The sequence below is a fragment of the Telopea speciosissima genome, chromosome 3, assembly GCF_018873765.1.
Source record: "Telopea speciosissima isolate NSW1024214 ecotype Mountain lineage chromosome 3, Tspe_v1, whole genome shotgun sequence".
NCBI lineage: Eukaryota > Viridiplantae > Streptophyta > Magnoliopsida > Proteales > Proteaceae > Telopea > Telopea speciosissima.
The window spans coordinates 56,891,303-56,901,248 of NC_057918.1; positions in this window are offsets into that span (position 1 = coordinate 56,891,303).

Here is a 9,946-nt window from a genome sequence, read left to right on the forward strand (position 1 = left end):
GTTCAGCCTAAAACAACCAATGTGAAAACTATTTGGGTGAAGAAGAAGGATGTCGTGGAGAACAGTTCTATGGTAGTAAAGACAGCTCTCAAAGCTCAGAACAAGCCAATGCCTTGGCTTCTCGATAGTGGTTGCTCAAGTCATATGACAGGTAACAAAGCAATGTTCGAGAAGTACCAGCAATATGATGGAGGCTCCATCCGGTTCGGCAACAATGATGGAGGAAAAATAGTTGGCAAAGGCACAGTCAATTTTGGAAAAAAAGCAAAGTCCCATGATGTTCTCTACATGACAGGGTTGAGACATAACTTGCTCAGTATCAGTCAGGATAAAGGGCATGATGTCATCTTCAATGCCTATGGATGTGAGATCAGGAAATCAAGCAACGGCAAGCTAGTAGCAGCAGGTACAAGAACTTTCAGAAACCTTTACATGTTGATCGATGAAATGGAAGGTTCTTGTTTATTTGGACAACAGGATGAAAACTGGCTATGGCACAAAAGGCTAGGTCATATCAGCTTTAATAACCTAGTCAAGATCAGTTCAAAGAACGTAGTAAGAGACATGCCAAAAATTAGCAAACCTGTAGAGTCTATTTGTAGCTCATGTCAGAAAGGCAAGCAGACCAGAGTAACTCACAAGGTATAGGAACACTACAGTACAAAGCCACTGCAGTTGGTACACACTGACTTGTGTGGACCCATGAGGACACAAAGCTTGAACGGTGACAGGTACTTCATGCTTTGTATTGATGATTACTCTAGAATGACATGGGTACTATTCATGAGACACAAGTCAAAGGCACTACATCAGTTCTAGATCTTCAAAAATTAGGCTGAGAACATGATTGGCAAAAGGATCAAGTGCTTGAGATGTGACAAAGGTGGTGAATGCACTCTAGATGAGTTCACAGACTACTGCAACGAGCATGGCATCAGAAGACAATTTTCAACATCCAAGACACCTAAGCAGAATGGGGTAGTCAAAAGAAAAAACAGAACAGTACAGGAGATGGCTCGCACAATGATGAATGAGAGCAATGTTTCTGCCACATTTTGGAAGGAAGCAGTCCACACTGCTGTTTACATACAGAACAGATGCATGCTCAGACCCCATGAGAGCAAAACACCCTATGAGCTATGGTTTGAGAGGAAAGCGATTGTTAAGCACTTAAGAGTGTTTGGTAGTCGATGCTACATAAAGAGGCTAGATCAAAATTTGGGGAAATTTGAAGATCGAGCTGATGAAGGCATTTTCTTAGGTTACTCCAGTCAAAGCAAGGCATATAGGTGCTGTAATAAAAGACTGAAGAAGCTTGTTGAAAGTGTTGATGTCACTATTGATGAGAAGAGGGCTGCATCCAAAGACCCCACCAGAGAGCTACCAATGTTCGAGGATTTCACTGATGACCATGAAGATAGTGAAATCAAGGAGGATAATACACCTAAGTCAGTTGAACCAACAGATGAAGACTCAGAAGAACAGATAGAAGACACTACAGTTATTCCCAATAAATGGCATAAGATTCATCCAAGGCAGCAAATCATTGGTGACCCAAGTGTTGGTGTTCAAACTAGGCAGATGAAGACTGCTAACACCTACTCTATGTTGTCTCTTGTAGAGCCCAAATCAGTGGCAGAGGCAATACAAGATACAAGTTGGGTGAAAGCAATGGAAGAGGAGCTTGATCAGATAGAGAAGAACAAGACTTAGACTTTAGTACCAAGACTAATTAATAAGAATATTATTGGTACAAAGTGGGTCTTCAGAAACAAGCTAAATGAAGATGGCCAAGTAGTGAGAAACAAGGCAAGATTGGTATGCAAGGGCTATGCATAGGTAGAAGGCATTGATTTTGAAGAAACGTTTGCTCCTGTTGCAAGAATGGAGGCTATCAGATTGTTCCTAGCTTTGGCAGTGCATCGAGGTTTTAGAGTATATCAGATGGACGTCAAGTCAGCATTCTTGAATGGGATGCTCAAGGAGGAAGTCTATATCGAGCAACCAGATGGATTCCAATTGAGTGAAGATCCTACCATGGTGTGTAGATTGAAGAAAGCACTATATGGACTAAAACAAGCACTGAGAGCATGGTATTCACACTTGGATACCTATCTATGTCAGTTGGGATTCAAGAAAGGGTTCGTGGATAGTAATCTCTACATCAAGTCCGAGAACAATAGTCAGATAGTTATGGTAGTCTACGTTGAGGACATCATTTTTGGAGGCCACATGGAGGAGTTGTGCAAGGACTTTGCAGAAAGAATGAAAACAGAGTTTGAGATGTTCATGATCGGTGAGTTATCTTATTTTCTTGGTTTACAGATTCGTCAGATGAAAGATGGCATATTCATTTCTCAAATCAAGTACGTGAAAGAGACACTCAAGAAATTTATGATGGAAGATTGTAAGCCGGTGAGCACACCTATGGTGACAGGATGCAAGTTGACCAAGGATGATGAGTCACCTCCAGTTGATCAGACAATGTATAGATCTATGATTAGGAGTTTATTGTACCTGATTGCATCACGACTAGATATCTTGCAAGCTGTATGCATGGTTGCACGCTATCAAGCCAATCCAAAGGAGTCACATGTTGCAGCAGTTAAACGGATATTTTGATATCTTAGAGGGACCATGGAGCATGGTTTATGGTTTCTCAAGGGGAGTGACTTCACACTTACTGCATACTCAGATGCAAATTGGGCAGGCAGTGTAGATGATCGTAAGAGTACTAGTGGTGGAGCTTTCTACTTAGGCAACAATCTAGTTGCATGGCATAGTAAGAAGCAAGACTTGGTATCTCTATCAATAGCAGAGGCAGAGTACACAGCGGCGACATCATGTTGTACGCAGATCTTGTGGATACTACAGATGTTGAAGGATCTATGTGTTGAGCAGGTACGACCCATTTCAATATTTTGTGATAATACAAGTGCCATAAGTATCTCAAAAAATCCTATCATGCATTCTCGTACGAAACATATTTCCATTTGTTATCATTTCCTACGAGAGAAGGTTACTGATGGTGATGTTCAGTTAGATTTTGTTCCTACTAAGGAGCAAGTTGCCGATATATTCACCAAACCATTACCCAAGGATGCCTTCGAGTATCTTTGTCAAAAATTGGGTGTGGTTATCCTTCCCCGGCATTGAGGCGCTTAGGCGCATGGGAAAGGGGGAGCTCGAGCTTATTGCTTGATGTTTTTGCTCCTCCACTTCAGTTGGTGAAGGTGGAGCCCAACGAAGCTATTTCCCAAGGTATGAATCTTCTCTTTGAAATCGTTGACAAAGGGGGAGATAGGCAACTTCAAGTTATCTCAGCTAGGGGGAGTTTTGGCAATGTGTGATGTTTGAAGTTGTATGTGTTGCCACTAATTCCAAAGGGGGAGTTTGTTATCTATGTGTTGAGCAACATATTTGCAACACATGTATTGTAATTGGTGTCAACATTGCCAAGTGTTGCCAAGTGTCATTTAATTGGTAGATTAAATGGACTGGTTAAATTGAGGACCAAGTGTATTGGTTCAATTTGTAAGTGGCTCAGTTGAACCAAACCAATTCTATTTTTTTGGATTGATGATAGCTCAAGTGGAATGGTGATGTCAGCAGCACATGCACATTAGTTGAATATAAACATAGCTACTGCTGTATGGTGCCCTGATGTAATGTATAAGGTGATGGACAACAACAGTGCATTATCATTAAATAAAAAAAGGAAGCTGCCACATGCCCTTCAAGGATTCGTCATGCACATAAGTTCAACAAGTGGTGGAGATACATCTTATGCGTAGATAGCAGATTACATAGCTATTGAGTTGGTTTAAAAAATAATAAAAAAAGGAGAAGGCAACAGACATGTTAAACAGGGACTGTATATGCTATTCTAGGAGGAGTCTCGGGCAGTCTTTAGAATTTTTCTATGGAAAGTTGGACAGCTGGCATGATGGGCAAGAAGTTCCACGAAATTAGAAACTCTCCCTCATGGATTGAATATAATATATTTTTGGACTCTTCTTATTCTCTAATACAGATCCGATACAGTTAGAGAAAGGATTTTATTCTTTTAAATCAAGATTTCTTAATTTGAATAACCTTGTAGCCCAAGTTTGCACATAGAATGGAAACTCTTAAGTTTCTTTTTTTTCCTCTCGCAGAAGCTGTGTTGCCTATCTATGTTTATATAAAAAAGAGGGGCTGCTGTACAAAAAAAAAAATCTTTTTGTGTGCATGAGAATTGTGAAGGAAAAGAGTGAGAAATAGAGCAGCCGTTTGGGAGTATGTGAAGTGGCAGAATTGAAAGAAGATCTGAGAATTATGGTGGTTGCTGTCATGATTCTGTTAGAAAGCATCAAACTAGTTTTCAAAAGAGAAGCTTGATTGAGAGATGCTGCTACTGTGTTATAGAATATATTGATGATCTGCAAGCTACTGCTACTGTCCAGATTTGAAAGAAAGGAGGTGCTGTTTGCAGAAGTTAAAGAGGAATTACTTGACCATATTTCATAGAAGGAAGGAGCTGCCCTTGTTACTGTTCTGAAAGCAAGTGCGCCTTGTTGCTGCCCATAATTGAGAAGATAGTGATGAGTGCTTCAGGTCATATGGAGTTGAGAATCTAAGTACAGAGGAGGCAGCCTTGGATTTTCTATTATTGCTTCCGTCATCCAAGAGGTGCATGTTGAGAAGAGGTATTGTTGCTACTGCCATTCCATTCCTTGGTGATTTGATTTTAATTGCTACTGTTATGATCGAATGGTGCAATGGTGCTGCTATTGTTTTACTGAAGTTTTGGTACAGTGAGAAGTAATCTCAGTTTGTTCGATTATATGCTGCCATGGTTTCATGCTGTTCCTCTTTGATTTATTGAGAGTAATTATAAAGAGGGTTATATGATTATTGCTGCTGCCACTGTTCTATACTGTTGCTGCCATGACTTGATATATTGCTGCTGACTGTGACTGATGTCTCTTGGAGGATTGGTTATCATATCCTGCAAGGTGCTGCCATACTTATTTGTTTCTGATTGGTGAAGCTGGAGTTATTGCACCTTGTTTGATAAGGTGTGTGTGGTGATTGTGAGAAGACAGAAATCAGAAAGGGTGCCACATTGTCTATTTAAATTCTGATTTTTACATTGTTACATGTATGCTTACTTTGGGCCTTGGGTAGACATCATGTATTAGGGGTTTTCATTGTAAACCTTGATTTATTGTTGATTGGCTGTAGACACTGTTACGTGGGTGCGTGACTAGTGTCTTTGGGGTTGTAACTCCAAACACAGTGGGTGCTGTGTTGAATTTTTGTAAGGGGTGGGTGCTCCTCACTGGTGGGTGCTAGTGGAATTGTTCCGTATTGTTCTTATACATATAGGCCACTTTTTGAGTCGGTGCTCGAGTGGGCATTGCACCGTGGACGTAGCCTTCGGGTGAACCACGTAATTCTCTGTGTGCCTTGTGGATTGTGTTTGTGCTTTTAGGTATTTGTTGATGAGAGCGGCACATGAGGGAACATTTAAGACATCACTGATTCACCCCCCCTCTTAGTGATCCATTGGGCATAAAACTTAGTTATACTGACACCTGTTTCCGTTATTTTTGCCAACTTAAACCTCTAGATCTGTTATTTGTTCCCAATTACTTGATATACCTCATACTTACTTGAATCCAGTTTGTAATGTTCTATCCATTTTATTCGTGGGCATACATCCTTATCGAGACTTAATTACGCGTCTACGGTCTCTCACCGCCCTTCCCGAATCTAGATACGAATCTAAGATTTTCTAATGAATAAGGTTCATATACTTCATTTAGATTCATAACATATCCAGCATGAGGGCTAACCATAAATTTGTACGCTAAATTCTTCGGGGGTATGCTCATCTTAATAGAAAAATTCTTCGATACGAAGGAATATGACACACCAGAATCCAACAATATGTATGTAGTTGAAGATGCTATAGATAACGTACCTTGGGTTTCAAATAGAGGATAATGATGCAATCGAAGTTCGCAATTCATAATGACTACTGAATTCTATTTGCCAAGTTTTGATTGTGCACCTATCATCACATCGGGGTTTTCCTCGGCCTCCTCGTTGGTCAGGGCATATACCTTCCCTTGGGTTCTATTGCCTTGGGGCAGAAAAGTTTCGTTAGTGGGCTGGAATTGTGAAGGCGCACCTACCCTTCGGCGAGGACAGTCCCTAGACACGTGTCCGATTTGATTGCACTCATAACATCGGATCGGACCATAGGGTCGTGGATTATACGAGGAATTTGCAGGCTGAGAGGATGCCTGGCCTGCCTGACTGGTTGCCGGACGAGGAAGTTGAGCACCTGTCATAGCTTGGCTCAAAGTAGAGCGATCATATTGAGTGGATTGACTGAACGTAGGCCGAGCAGTTTGTGAAGCTTGACCAAGTTCAGGCCTACGATATTGTAGGGCGTAGGGTTGTACACAAGCCCTCTAAATGATTTATTGGGCCAACCATAGTTTTGGAAAGTGTTAGGCCTCTTTCCTAATGCTTGTGATGCCACTGCCTTCTTTTCAACCTATCTTCCACAATCTTTGCCTTTTGAACCATCTGAGCATAAGATTGTATATCCAGAATGGCCAACATGGCACTAATCTCGGGCTTGAGCCCCTTCTCAAACTTCTTTGCTTTGCATGCATCACCTCTCATGTGCACAGGAGCAAAATGGAATAAGTCCTCAAACTGTTGCTAGTAGTCTAAGACCGATCCTAATCCTTGGATGAGAGCTACAAATTCCTCTTCCTTCTCATCCCTGAAGCTTTCCCCAAAGAAGTTTCCAAAAAAGGCTTCCTTAAACTGTTCCCAAGTGGGATTGGGATGAATCTCTTCCAAATTGAGTCTTGCTGATTTCCACCATGTTGCGGCCTCGTCTTGCAATTGGAATCCGGCACAGATTCACTTTTGAATATCTGTGCATTCCAACACTTCGAAAGTTCTTTCCATGGCACTAATCCATCGCTTAGGTTGCAGTGGGTTCGTGCCAATCTTTGAGAAAAAGGATGGTTGAAGCTTCTTGAATCTTTCCATCACTTTCGAAGTAGAGTTGTCCTGAGTATTTGGAAGCATAGGAGGAGGAAAATTTAGAACATAGTTGGGTTGCGGTGCTCCCCGTTGTTGCATAGCTGCCATGAATTGATTATTCATGTTGGTCATCAGTTCATATTGTTGTTGCTGGATCCGTAATATATGTGCCACGATGGTAGTCGTGTCACCATTTACGGCAACAGGAGGTGGTACGAAAGCAAAAATAGTGGCAGGAGCAGGAGCAGGAGCAGGAGGAACAACTTGAGGATTAGTAGGAGGAATAATTGGAGGATCCTCGGTTGTCGGTGCTGGAGGTACATCAGATTCACTGGCAGAGGAGGCAGTAGCCCCATTGTCCTCAACTACGAATCCATGAAGAATGTTTCTGTTTCCTCTTGTTCTAGCCATGAGTGCCTTTTGAGAGGAGTGGAGAATATGAATACCAACATATAATAATTGTCCCTTTTTTTTTTTACAGTTCACGGTATATGTGTTAGAATATGTGTCAGAACAATTGTTCAGGGCCAATCCAAATGGAAATCATAAACTAAGCTGTCATGTAGAGAGATCACATCAGCAGTTAGTATGGAGTTTATATACATGTATATGTATAGGATACCTGTGGATTTTAAAATGCAAGCTGTTGGAGTTCAAGTTCAAGGTTGTACTTCTCCCAACCACACGAAATTATTATTTTCCACTGCTCGTTTATCGCTCGGGAAGATCAAGAATAGCTCTTCTTGTTCTTTCAATATCTTCTTTGCTGCTTCGATGACAGTGTTAAGTTTAAAGATCTTTTTTTTTTCTGAGTTGGCTCAGGTACCTCATAATATTAAAAAGCCAATCGCTCAAGCCTCTTATTGGCCATGTATATTTCTATGTCAATATAAAGTATGTCACTCCTTACTTCCTCGGCTAAAGCAAGATAGTATCCCCTATCTACAACCCAGCAAACACCAGCTCTTTCAATTATCTTTTCTAATTCCTCCTTGGCCTTAACTTTAATACTTTCGAGGTTTGCTATTCTTCTCCTCAACCTAGTAAACCAGATCATGTTGTTAGTGGATGGTCAACTTGGGTGGCATGCCCATTCCTATTATAGGAGAGTCGGGTGTTAGTCAACTAAAGTAGGTTCTAATCAAGAATTCAAATCACATAGTTCCCGATCCGTTAGTACACAGTTAACAAGATAACTCTTTGTACTTAGGCTAAATAAATAATGTAGTTTATTTGGTGAGTGTGTGAGTTAAAATCATGGGTGGGGTGTCCAAAGTTCAAACCATAAGCATTTAAACTCATTCCCCTTTATTTTCTCACAGTTCTGTCCATCTCTGGTCGATGCAGCAATCGACCAAGACATCGACTAGCGAATCGCGATTAGGCTTAAATCCCTAACCAAAACCCATTTCTCTCATTCGAACTTTAGATTTGGGGAGAGTGGTGGCTCTAGGAGCGACCAGAGGTCTTTGTCAAGCATTCCATTCTCCATTCCAAAGTTCTTCCTCAAGTTCTTTGTACTTGGCATCACAAATAGGTGAGCTTTCTTACAAAACTCGAATTTCTGCAAAACCTAGGGTTCCTTTTTATTTCCCTTCTTGCAAATACCCTAGATTCCCAAGTTTATTACGAAATTTCTCTCCCCTTTTTGTTCCTTGTGAGTTTGCATTGTTGCTCAACCCTTTTGTTATGGTTTTATAGGTTTCATTTTGATCTAATGTGATTCTCTACTTCATTTGTCTCTGTTTTGCTGTTTTTTTTTATTCAATTCTGTTTTGTGTGATTTCTCCTCCCATTGTTATGAAGTCATGATATACCCTTTGCTTGGTTGTTGACTCCAAGTCCTCTCCATGTATGCAAGGTTACATTTTTTTTGTGTGCAAGAGTTCTTGATTCCTCCATTTTCTTTTGTTTGATACAGGGAATTCTTAACCTTCCTTTACTATTTTTTTTTATATATATAATTCTACTTACTCTTCTTTTTCTTAATTATTTATTTTTATTATTATTATTATTATTATTATTATTATTATAATATATATTTTATATTTTTTTTATAAACTCTATATCCATTCATGTTTATATATGTTGTTATTAACTCATGGTCTTTTACTCCCTAATCTGATTTTATTGTTTAATAATTTTTTTTTTTTTTTTTTGTAGTTATGTCTTCGAGAGTAACTAGGAGTACCAGGGTCAAGACCACAACAAGCAAACGCCCACGCCAAGAGGCAGCACCATCATCACCAGATGAGCCTTGGGACGAAGTCCTCCATGACACATCAGAGGAAGAGGATGAAGTAGAGGAAAAAGAGGGGGAGTTTGATGAGACTTGGTTCTCAAGCTACCCAAATTCACGGAAATGGGTGGCTTATCAAAACAAGAAGGTGGAGAATGGAAAACAGGTCGATGTGAATGACCCAAAAAAATCTAGAGTGTATGAGAGGTTCAATGCTTTGGTTTGGGCACCCATGCTAACACTGGACTTGCCATGCTACCCAAACCTAGTCCGACATTTTTATTGTAACCTGGCTGTTTATAATGATGATACAAATCCGGGTTTCCATTTGAAGAGTCGTGTAAATGGGTTTGACATCATCCTATCAGTGCATCGACTATCCGCTACTTTGGGAGTTGTCCCAAATGGAGGAAATTTCTATTGTAAGCCAAGGTTCGACTCCTCGGATATCATATATCTAGCGACACGTGACAAGGTTTATAAGGCTCTTACAAGAAAGGATCAGACTCCAAAATCAAAAGTGGAATACAAACCATCGGCTAGAATTTTAAGCCGAATAGTCCAATACAACATTTCTCCCAAAGGTGGAAATAGAAGTGGGGTTGCCATAGTGAGAGCTTATGTAACCTATTGTTTGTACATGGCGGGTAGAGG